The sequence below is a fragment of the Pinus tabuliformis genome, chromosome 5_2 (assembly GCF_031772625.1).
Source record: "Pinus tabuliformis cultivar Carrire ecotype Pingquan chromosome 5_2, CPIR1, whole genome shotgun sequence".
Classification (NCBI taxonomy): domain Eukaryota; kingdom Viridiplantae; phylum Streptophyta; class Pinopsida; order Pinales; family Pinaceae; genus Pinus; species Pinus tabuliformis.
In genome coordinates, this window is record NC_142306.1 from 759,937,149 (window position 1) to 759,948,986 (window position 11,838).

An 11,838-nucleotide genomic window follows, 5' to 3' on the forward strand; every position below is an offset into this window, starting at 1 on the left:
TGAACTTTGGTGAGAAAGATATAATAAAAATCATTGTGCCTAATCACTAGAAATCACCACACTTGATTTCTATGTGGATAAATACACACTTAACATATTTATCTTATTATAAAATAGAATTTAAATTAAAATAAAAAATAACTTAATTTAAAAACTATAACCTTATTAACCCATAGGGAAGCTCAATGGTTGATAGCTTTGTTATGAAGTAATATGTAAACTACTAAATTTGAGGTTCAAAACCCCCTAAGTCAAGCCAACAAAAAAAAAAGGTTATAATCTTATTTTGTAAGATTATAATGACTTTATGGAAGAAATCATTTGACACTTAATTTCAATTTCTCATTTTTTATATTATGAATAATTTTACTAATTTATTTAATGGTTTTATTCTATCAAAATTTTTGTTTAATAAAATTATATTTAAAAATGATAAAATAATATTATAAATTAAAAAAAATATAGTAATGACAAAAAGTTCTTTTATTCATCCAAAAGTAAAATACTTCATTCATCTTAATTTTACATCAATTTTATATAGAAAGATAAAGTAATTGAAAGTAAAAAATAATTATAATTTCCATTTTAATACGAGGAGAATCTCTTCCTATATGTTCAAAAAGAAAAAGAAAAAAATACCTATACATAAAAACAAAAATAATTCTAGATTAATTTATAAATAAATTATTGTAATATATGAATTGAGTAAAATATTTTGCTGTCATTTATATATAGAAATCTTATTCCATTTGAAGGTAGAAAGAGATTCAAATTTCAATATGGAGTTGACATGTAACATATAAAAAAATTATTAACAACTATTTTATATAGAGAGAAAGAAATGCTTATTGCTTCTCAATATGATGGGAACATGTTGAAAACTAAAAACAAAAATAATATTTTAATATGAACGATATTGATTATAAATAAAATATTTAATTAATTATAAATTATTGATCCAGGAGGATCCATCGATTCAATTGCACAGGTGTTCAAGTGTCGTCATCAGTGTTCAGTGTCATCATCAGCATGCAGTTCATGGGTGTCGTTCAGTTTCGACAGTGTTGGTTATGATCAGGTTGTTCAAGTAATAGGTTTTCATGGCGTTCAGCGGAGATGGTTTAGCGCCTGGTTTTCGACTTGTGTTCATCGACAGTTCTGCCAGGATTGGTCGACGACATGTGTTTTTTCGTTCGTCTTTGCAGGATTGGTGTCGACATGGTTGTGTCGTCCATCATAGAGGTTTGATATGTCGTCAGGGTTGTCGTCATGGCAAAGGATCAATATCATCGTTTGTCGACGATAGGCATGTGGTTTTATGTCACATTGTGACAAAATATTGTAAAAGGGGTTTTTTTTAAAGTTCTAGACCTAAACCCTAAATCCTACATCTAAGTCCTAAATACATAAAACCTATGTATAAAACCTATGCTACCCTAACCCTAAGTTCTAAACCATACTCCAAAGCCATGTATCAAATCCTAATCCAACCCTTTAAACCTAACCTATGTATTAAAATACATTACAAACACATTAAAAACTATGTTTAATAGCCCTTGGACTAATGTAATACAAAAAAACATTACAAATATATATATATATATAGAAAACAGTCCTTAACTAGTCCCTAACTGCGGAGTTAGCCGTGTCAGTAGATAGATATATATAGAAAACAGTCCCTAACTGCGGAGTTAGCCGTGTCAGAACCTAGCCATGTTCACATAAGCGGAAGAGATAAACCGTCGGGGGTTGACTCCGCACAATTTACGGTCAAAGTTACGGTTAACCGCCAGCGGGAACCATATGACATGTGAGCAATGAAACTTACCTCCAACTGTCAGTAAACAAAACAGCGGAACCACTGGGGCACTGACCGTGGGCGTTGTCCACCACTCACATGAGCTGTCCAACCCCACCCAGTTAATGTTGACCGCAAACGCTTTCAGGGTTATCCCAATGTATTTTTGGGTTTGAATATGGTTTTTTGATTACCAACTAATGGGAGGACCATGGAACTAAACCCTAGGTGGCAAAATGCAACTAGAACGAGCTTGTAAAACATCCAGAACCTAACCAAATTCACCATGCATTCAGCCAAAGTGGTTTCATGAACATGGAGAACTGTAAAAGGCAGTTTTTCCCTCATTTAGAGGAATTAGCGTGGTTTTCAACTTTTGTATACATATTCTGGAGGACATAGGCGATTTTGTTTTCAGAGTTTCGGGAGCATCCGGGGTCGGATTTGGAAACTGTAAGCAGCGTTGGAAAGTTGGTTCAGAGGGATATCTAAAGATAGAGGTAAGAATTTCCTGTGTGCAAGTTCATTCTGACTAAATCACTATGTAATCGACTCCTTTCTTCTCATTCCTAATAAAAACGGTCGCCCATCTTGAAAGAGGACTCGGAGACATAGTCCATCAGGGACGAACTTCGTCATCAATTTGTTGTCTGGTATTACTGTGTTTCTCTTGTTTTCACTTTTGTTATGCATCGATTTTATGTTTAATCAGCTGTTGTAAAGTGTTCTTTTCAAGCAGTTTTTCCTCGGTTTGTGTGCTTCAACTAACATTCAAATCTTTAATGGTTAATCAATTCTACGTCAGTTTTTAGTATATGGTCATTTCAAATCTTATAATTTGGTATCAAAGTAAGTTTCATTTGTAGAATGTGCCACTGAATGTTGACGAGGTCAACGTCGTAACAAGGAGAAGGAATCCTTGAGCAGATCGATCCAAAGATTGGAAAGAGACGAGTCGTTCAGAAATCGACCATGTCAGGACCTAATGCAGGTGAAAACACTGAAACTAAGATGAGTGAAGAACATTTTCAACAGGAGTTCTTAACTATGCAGCAATCTTAGGAGAATTGTACGAAGACAAGAAGGAGAGAGATGCTTCTTCTTCAAAGGCATTAAAGAAGGACAAAGGTAAACGCAAGGCTGATAAACCACCTTCACCTCCATCATCTTCATCACCCTCTTCTTATTCTTTTCTTTCCAATGCAGAATCTGAAACGGAAAAGAAACCTAAGAAAACATCTCTTTTGAAACTTGATGTTAAATTTGAGTTACCTATTTATGATAGCAAAATGAATCCTAAAAAGATAGATAACTGGATTAAGCAGTTAGAAGTGTATTGTCGCATTTAGGAAATTTCTAGCGATAAAACTAAAATTTAGTTAGCTACACTTAGAATGGGGGAACAACTTTAATCTCGTGGGAAAGTAAAACTCAGCTAGATGTAAAGCATAAAGGAAAAGTCATCTCTTCATGGTCTAATTTTTTAAAAGCTCTTAGGAAACAGTTCTATCATTTAGGATACATGCAGCAAGTTGTTATTGATTGGTAGCATCTGAGGCAAGGAAAAGGGTAGAGTGTTCAGGAGTTTAGAAAGAAAGCATTGGTGCTTGGTATCTCATTGGATACACATGAAAATTTGTTAAAATACAACGACAGTTTACATTCATATTTGCAGCATACTTTATTGATGTTTAATCCTGATGATTTTGATGAGGTGTGTGTTTAGGCCATACATATTGAATCAGGTAGAAAACCATTCAATTTTTCATCTCAGTCATCCAAAGAGTTGGAAACCAAAGATTCCAGTGACAGTAAGGGAAAGAACATTTGAAAGAGAAAGAAATCAGCGATCGCGCAAAAGGAAAGACCTAGTTGTTCTCATTGCTAGAGAATTAGTCATGATGAATTGAAGTGTTGGAAAATTCATCCAGAACTTAAGCTCAAAAAGTTCCTTAAGGCAAAGGATGAAAAGAAGGCCATTGCAGCAGTCCAACAAGATCTAGGTTCAGATTCAGGTGATGAAGGAGGATAACTGCCATGGTTACGACAGGTAAAACTTCTGATACTAGTTCAAGTTCGAAAGCTATTGTATCTTCTTCAAACATAAATCCTTCACATGAGGATAAAAGAGTTGAACTATTCCACATTAGGATAACTTCTAAGCATACAAAGATTGACACAATTTTTGACAGTGGATCGCAAGCAAATTTAATATCTAAACATATAGTTAATCAATTGGGATTGGAGACACAGAATCATCCAAGACCATACCCATTAGGTTGGATTAATAAATCAACTCAGATACCTGTCACAAAGAAGTGTCAGTTAAAATTTGCAATTACATCTAAGTACATTGATGAAGTGGAGTTAGATGTGGGCCCAATAGACATATGTGGAGTTGTCTTAGGAAGTCCTTATCTTTATGATAGAGATGCAGTGTTTTATAGAAGGGAACATAAATATCACCTAAATAAAGAAGGGGTTGAATTTATTGTTAGGGCACATAAAGTCAAATAAAACTTGGATTTAATTGTTACAAATCAAGTTAAACAATTAATAAATTCAAGTAAATATGTACTCATCTTTATTAAGGAACAACATAGGGATGATTGTTCGGGATGAGAGATTCAGTTTATAGATCAATTGGTCAAGGTTGTTAATTATTTTCCAAGAAATCTTATTCATAAACAGGATAAGGAACATGAGATACATTTAATATCTTATGAACATCTTCTTAAAGACAGAAATGACTCTCAATTCATTTATTCATCTGAATTCTAGAAACTATCATCATCAGCAGTGTATTGCAGGGGATGGTACATGTGAGTCTAATCAGAGACTTTTTTCAGTTGTTATGTTTATTTTTAGTTTCAGGGGTGCAGGTTAGTATTGGGGAAAGTCAGTGTTACATTTCTTTGGTATTGCATCATCATTTCATGCTTTAAAAAGTAATGAAGCCTCTTTTCAAGTGGAGAGGAAGTCTATAAGTTTTCAAGACAAAGCATTTTCGAAAGTGGATCTAAAGTTTCCTTATCATGATTTGAAAACTAATGCATTAAGTGAAAGTGTTAGTCAATGGAGATATCAGTTAATAGACGAAGAAATAGTGAATCAAGTAAATCAACAATTAGTTAGATACTTTCAAAGTCAAACTAAGTTGCAGCAGTCTTTACATCATAGCTGGATGAGTTTTGTGTAGAAATTTCACTTAGTAATCAATCAACAGGAAGGTAAATCAAATCAAGTAATTGATATGAAGTCAAAATCAAAGGAGTCTTTGAATATTCCAGTTATTCCATAAAGTAGATTGTTAATACCCATCAGATGTATTGAACAAAGTTCTACAAATAATGTTTTCAAAGATGTTTATGAATCACTAACTCATGATTATTCGTGGAAATAATTCAATTGCCATGTTGATAACACGTTGTTTACCCATCATAGCAAGTTGTTCATACTGCAGATGGAAGAAACAGGTCACCGAATCAAAAGGTACCATGGTCAGCATCATCAGGGTCATCACTTGTAGGTGATTGATCGAATGTATTGGTACATCTTCAGGTCAAGGTGGAAAGAGAGGGAGTTCTACCCTCATCAACTATTTAATTAGTCAAACTTTTGTGGTCCAAAAGCTTTCAAGTGGAGAGGAATGATCTAGGAGGATCCGTCAATTCAATTGCACGAGTGTTCAAGTGTCATCATCAACATGCAGTTCATGGGTGTCGTTCAGTTTCGATAGTGTTGGTTATGATCAGGTTGTTCAGGTAATAGGTTTTCATGGCGTTCAGCGGAGATGGTTTAGCACCTGGTTGTCGACTCGTGTTCATCGACAGTTCCGCCAGGGTTGGTCGATGACATGTGTTTTGTCATTTGTCTTTGCAGGATTGGTGTCGACATGGTTGTGTCATCCATCGCAGAGATTTGATATGTTGTCAGGATTGTCGTTGTGGCAAAGGATCAATATCGTCGTTTGTCGACGATAAGCATGTTGTTTTATGTCACATTGTGACAAAAGATTGTAAAAAGGGTTTTTTTTAAGTTCTAGAGCTAAACCCTAAATCCTACATCTAAGTCCTAAATACATAAAACCTATTTATAAAACCTATGCTACCCGAACCCTAAGTTCTAAACCATACTCCAAAACCATGTATCAAATCCTAATCCAACCCTTTAAACCTAACCTATGTGTTAAAAATACATTACAAACACATTAAAAACGATGTTTAATAACCCTCGGACTAATGTAATACAAAAAAACATTACAAATATATATATAAAACAGTCCCTAACCGCGGAGTTAGCCGCGTCGGAACCTAGTCGTGTTCACATGAGTGGAAGGGATAACTGTGGGGGGGACTCTGTTTAGGTGGGTTACGGTTACTTCGGAAGTATGATGTCGGTGAACTCGGGTTCCAACGTCCAAACGAACCGTGTGCAACAACTCTTTCCAATCTCCTAACAAACCAAAAAAAAACCACAAAAAACTGACCACCTACTCCACCACCACTTTTCCCCCCTCTCAGTATTAATCCAACCCCGCCAAATTAATGCTGTTAAAACAATTTTCAGGTTATAAAAATTTTTATTTTTGATATGGTTTTTTGATTACCCTTGATGAGAACCCTTGGATGGAACTGAAAAAAAAATGCAGCAGATCGAGCTTGCAAAACATCCAGAACCTACCCCTTCACCATAAAGGGGTTTCATTAAAGGCAGTTTTTTTTCCTCATTGAGAGGAATTAGAGTGGAATTAGAGTGGATTTCAACTTTTGTATGCAGCTTCTAGAGGACATAGACAATTTTGTTTTCAGAGTTTCGGGAGTATCCGGGGTCGGATTTGGAAACCGTAAGCGGCGTTGGAAAGCTTGTTCAAAGGGCTATCTAATGACAGAGGTCAGAATTGCCTGTGTGCAAGTTCAGTCTAGCTAAATCACAATGTAATCGACTCCTTTCTTTTCATTCCTAATAAAAACGGTCGCCCATCTTGAAAGCAGACCTGGAGGCATAGTCTATCAGGGATGAACTTCGTCATCAATTTGTTGTTTGGTATCGTTGTGTTTTTCCTGTTTTCACTTTTGTTATGCATCGATTTTATGTTTAATTAGCTGTCGTAAAGTGTTCTTTTCAAGAAGCTTTTCCTCGATTTGTGTGCTTCAAATAACATTCAAATCTTTAATGGTTAATCAATTCTACATTCGTTTTTAGTATATGGTCATTTTAGATCAATTATTTATATAGATAAAACCCAAAAAAAATATTGTAGTTAAAACATTTGAGTGTGTTACTCAAAATGAATAAGATATATAATTCCTTCCATAATTAACACGAAATTGATATATATATAATTTTAATTTTAATTTTAATCTGCTTTACTAAACTCATGATTAATATAAATATATCATAATTTTAATATACATCGACTTGATTTTATGTAAAAAATTATTCAATATAGATATTATCTTCTATTAGAGATGGTATCAATAATTAAATTTTTTCATTTTATATTTATGAAACATTTTGTTTATTCTTTTCCAAAATGTTTTTTTAATTAGTTTAGAATATGATATTCATAATTTATAATAATAAAAAATGCAATAAAAAAAATAAATTTTATCTACGTATATAATTATATAAAATAAAAACACAATATATTATAATATTTTAGATTTATTATATATTTAAAAATTATATTTTAGATTAATTATTATAATAAAAATTTAATAATTTTTTATAACACATATGGGGGATTGAATTTCTGATGACATAAATACACAAAGATTTACTAACATATTTTTTTTTACCCATTATACTACCACCAACAACCAGAAAAATTTATAATTTTAAAATAACTGTATATTATTTTAAAAATAGCATTTGCAATTAAAAAATAACCATTCAAATTCAAGTATGTCCAAACATACCATCATACAAGTTCAAATTCATATGGAGACGTATTTTAACATGAATGAAGAAAAAACAGAAGAACAGTGTAAAATTTCTTTTAATTATCAAAATATCTTTTATTTCACTAATATCAAGGAGCTAGTGAAACAACTTTAAGATTTTGAATATATTATTTTTAATAGAAAAACCTGCACTCAGCTTTCAAAAGAATATTAACTTCGTCTTGTGATCGCCCCTGTGGGTGATTACCGTGGACCACTTAATGATGTTGAACTGATCCATCCGTTTGACTGACTTCCACTTGGAATTTCCAGAAGTCTGCCCTCCGGATCAACCGTAGCAAGACACCCATTCACACCTACACTAGACTGACTCATAGAATTCACCTTAAATGAATCCATATGGAGTTCGGGGAGAGGAGCTTCACCTTCCAGTATTTGACACACTTGCCGGATCCCTGGCCTTGCATTCGGCTCTGTATTGGAGCACAATAATCCCAGTTTCAACACCTTCTCCATTTCGCCCGCGTCGTATTCATTCCCCAGCTTCGGATCTGCCGCATCTAGCAGACTCGCATTCGCGTACAGCACCCACACCCAGTCCACCAAAAACAGTCGTTCGGCGTCTGTAGACAGGTCCACGGGCTTCCTCCCGCACGCCACTTCCAACAGCAGAACGCCGAAGCTGAACATGTCCGAGCTCGGCGTGGCCTTTCCCGTCTTTGTGAGCTCCGGCGCTATGTACCCCAGCGTTCCCACCACATGAGTCGTTCCAGGATTCTCGCTGTGTTCATACAGCCGGGCGAGGCCGAAGTCTCCCAGCCGCCCGTTGAGCTCAGAATCCAGCAGCACGTTGCTCGACTTGATGTCTCTGTGGATGACCCTCTTCTCCCATTCCTCGTGCAGATAAAGCAGCCCCGCCGCCACGCCCTTCAAGATCGCGTATCGCTGAGGCCATGGCAGGATGGTCATCGGGTTCCCAAATATGAGTTTATCCAGGCTGCCGTTGGGCATGTAGTCGTAAACGATGAACAGCTGCTTCTGCATCCTGCACCACCCCCGGAGAGGAACCAGGTTCCTGTGCTGCATGCGCCCCATGGTCGAGATCTCTGCCACGAACCCCTTCATTCCCTGCTTGAATTGCTTCATTAAAGATTTCACTGCGATTTGCTGGCCACTGCCCCTAAGAACGCCCTTATAAACCTTTCCGAAACCCCCCTCGCCCAAAACGTTTTCATCACGGAATCCATTCGTGGCGATGTTGAGCTCCCTGTAAGAGAATCTATGCGGCCAGAACTCACGCTCCCATTCTTCTATTATTTCTCTGCGCTTGGCTCTTCTGAAAAGCACGGCCGCAACCACCACAAACAAGATAACCAGAACGGCCACTGTAACGCCGGCTATCCATCGGTGATTGGGACGCTTGGAATACATTTTAGCAAACGAAGGGAGACGCGAGATATCGAGTGGTGCCGCCGTGCCTTCTGTGGTGAAGCTCCACGCCAAAACGTAATGGTCTTCAACGAGATTTCCCGTAGCCGCTGAAAAGCCAACGAACATATTCTCTTGCAGAACGTTCTGCAGATCGATTTTCTGTGATATAAGCGGCTTCTGCGGTCTTGGCAAGCCGGCCAACGTTATTGTAACGTTGACCTGGCTCTGCAGAGAGTCGTAATCGATCCAGGCCTGTATGTTGCTTCCGCACTGGAGATTGATTCCATGGAATTCCTCCCCATTCCAATATCCAGCATTTGCGGTCTTCACCGAGATGAGGCTGTTGATGTCCACGCCCACGTGATTGTCGTTGGGGTCCTCCAATTCCACGCTCCTCGTCGTATCGAACTCCACAGCGAACAAGTGATTGTATGCCTGCCCGTTGCTGGTACCGTTAACCAAGCCTATATACTCCGATGCCAGACCGCCCATGAGAGTTGTGTTGGGCGCAATGAAGAAGGCTATTCCGTGACCCCCAACGTCCAGGTGGGGATTCACCATGGTGAAAACAAAGGTAGGGCTGAAGGAGGAAAGTGTCCCGTTGCTTTTCATCTGCACGGGAGTTGAATACAGCGCCCGGCCGAGCACCCAGTGCGTGTGATTTGTGAGGGCCACCGCAGATCGGGAGGGAATGAGTGTAGCACCTGCCTCCAAGATCAAGTTGGTTCCATTGAATTCGTTGAAGACAAACGTGGTAGGAAAAACTGGTATAACAAGGGAGAAGATGACCATAACAGTGAGGCTGCTGACACAAGGTTTCAGAGAAACGCGCAGGGCACAATTTTTTCTCCAAGAGTCCATTGCTTCTCTTTTTCATGTCCGTTCCATATTTGCTGAACACACCATCACATATATATAACAATGTAAACTATGAAACGGGAACTGATACTGTTACCCGTTTCGTAGAGATAGCAAAAAAGTGACCTGATTTTGAAAAGGGGTGATGCAGAACAAACATGTTTTTTTTAGACCATAGTTTTTGGCACTTTAATTTTTTTATGTACATTACGTTTTAGAATCATAGTGATTTTCATGCTAAAAAAGTGAGTATTCTGCATCACCCCCTTTTTTTAAAAGACCTGTTTTTTGGCTTTAAATTTTCTAATGTATAAAATGTAAATAATTATTTTGTAAATTTGATCATTGTTGAAGTGGTCGTTTTCTTCACATTTTCTTGTTTTTTATTTTAATTTCAACTTTTTTTTAGTAAGGTTTTTATTGTTTTGCATTTTTAAATTAGGAGGTCGATATTTAGAATTTTCGATATTCTACATATTTATACATCCTTAATTAATTTTTCAATCCACATGAAATAATTGTTTCTAAAAAACAATATTTTTTAACAATGGACATAAAAATAACCATTTTTAACATAAATATAACTAAAAAACTACACGTTTTGATAATTTTTTGCTAGAATTGACATGTCAAAATCGCAATTTTATATGATAATTTTAACTAAAAATGGTTAAATAATAGTTTTTTTTATGAATTTCATGTTAAAAAAATAATAATAATCATTTTTTTTTTCAAAAAATAATGATTAACTTAAAAATCAATGCGAAAATCACATATTACAGATATTGAACGTATAACCTCACCCACCCTCACCCGCTCCCCCACCGGCCCGGGCGCCCTCACCCGCCCAACCCGCGCGCCCTCACCCGCCCCCTGCCCGGTGCCCTCATCCGCCCGCCGTCACCTGGCGCCCTGCCAGGCGGGGGCGCGAGCCACCCGGGTGGCGCGGCCGAGGCAGGCGCCACCCGGGCGGCCCGCGCACCCGCCCGACAGGCGGCAGGGAGATTACCAAAATCGCCCTGCCGCTTGCCGGGCCGGGGCGGGGGGGGCCGCGGGTGGCGCGGACGAGGCAGGGTGGGTGAGGGCACCCGGGGGGGAGGGCGGCTCAGGGCGCCCGGGCAGGGGGGCGGGCCGGTCAGGGCGCCGAGCGGGTGAGGTGGGTGAGGCCGCGGGGTGAGGGCGCCGGGGCGGGCGGGCAGGGGCGCCAGGGCGGGGGGGGGTGCGGGGGCGGGTGCGGGTGAGGGCGTCGGGCGGCGGGCGAGGGCGCCTGGGCGGGTGAGAGCGGGGGCGGGCGAGCGAGGGCGCCGAGCGAGCGGGCGAGCGAGGGCGGACGGGCAGGTGAGGCGGGTGAGAATGCCGGGCGGGCGAGGGCGCACGGGCGGGTGAGGGCGGGTGCCGGGCGGGTGAGGCTGGTGAGGGCGCCGGGCGGGCGAGCGAGTGTGGCGAGTAAGGGCGGGGCGAGCAGGCGAGGGCGGGCGGGCGAGGGCGCCGGATGGGTGAGGGTGGATGAGGGCGGGTGAGGGCAGGCGGGCGAGGGCGCCGGGCAGGCGAGGGCGGGCAGGCGAGGGCGCCGGGCGGGCGACGGCGAGTGGGCGAGGGCGCCAGGCGGGCGAGGGCGCCAGGCGGGCGAGGGCGGGTGAGGCAAGTGAGGGTGCCGGGCGGGCGAGGGCGCACGGGCGAGTCAGGCGGGTGAGGGTGCGGGCGGGCGGGCGAGGGCCGGAGGGCGAGGGCGGGTGAGGCGGGTGAGCGCGCCGGGCGGGCGGGCAGGCGAGGGCGCCCGGGCGGGTGAGGGTGGTGAGGTTGCCGGGCGGGTGGGCGAGGGCACCCGGGCGGGTGAGGTGGGTG

General features: G+C 40.3%; 1 pseudogene; it reads right to left on the reverse strand.

The window, feature by feature from the left end:
- Nucleotides 1-7,832: 7,832 nt before the first annotated feature.
- Nucleotides 7,833-10,037, reverse strand: LOC149161500 (L-type lectin-domain containing receptor kinase IV.1 pseudogene; annotated as a pseudogene).
- Nucleotides 10,038-11,838: the final 1,801 nt, after the last annotated feature.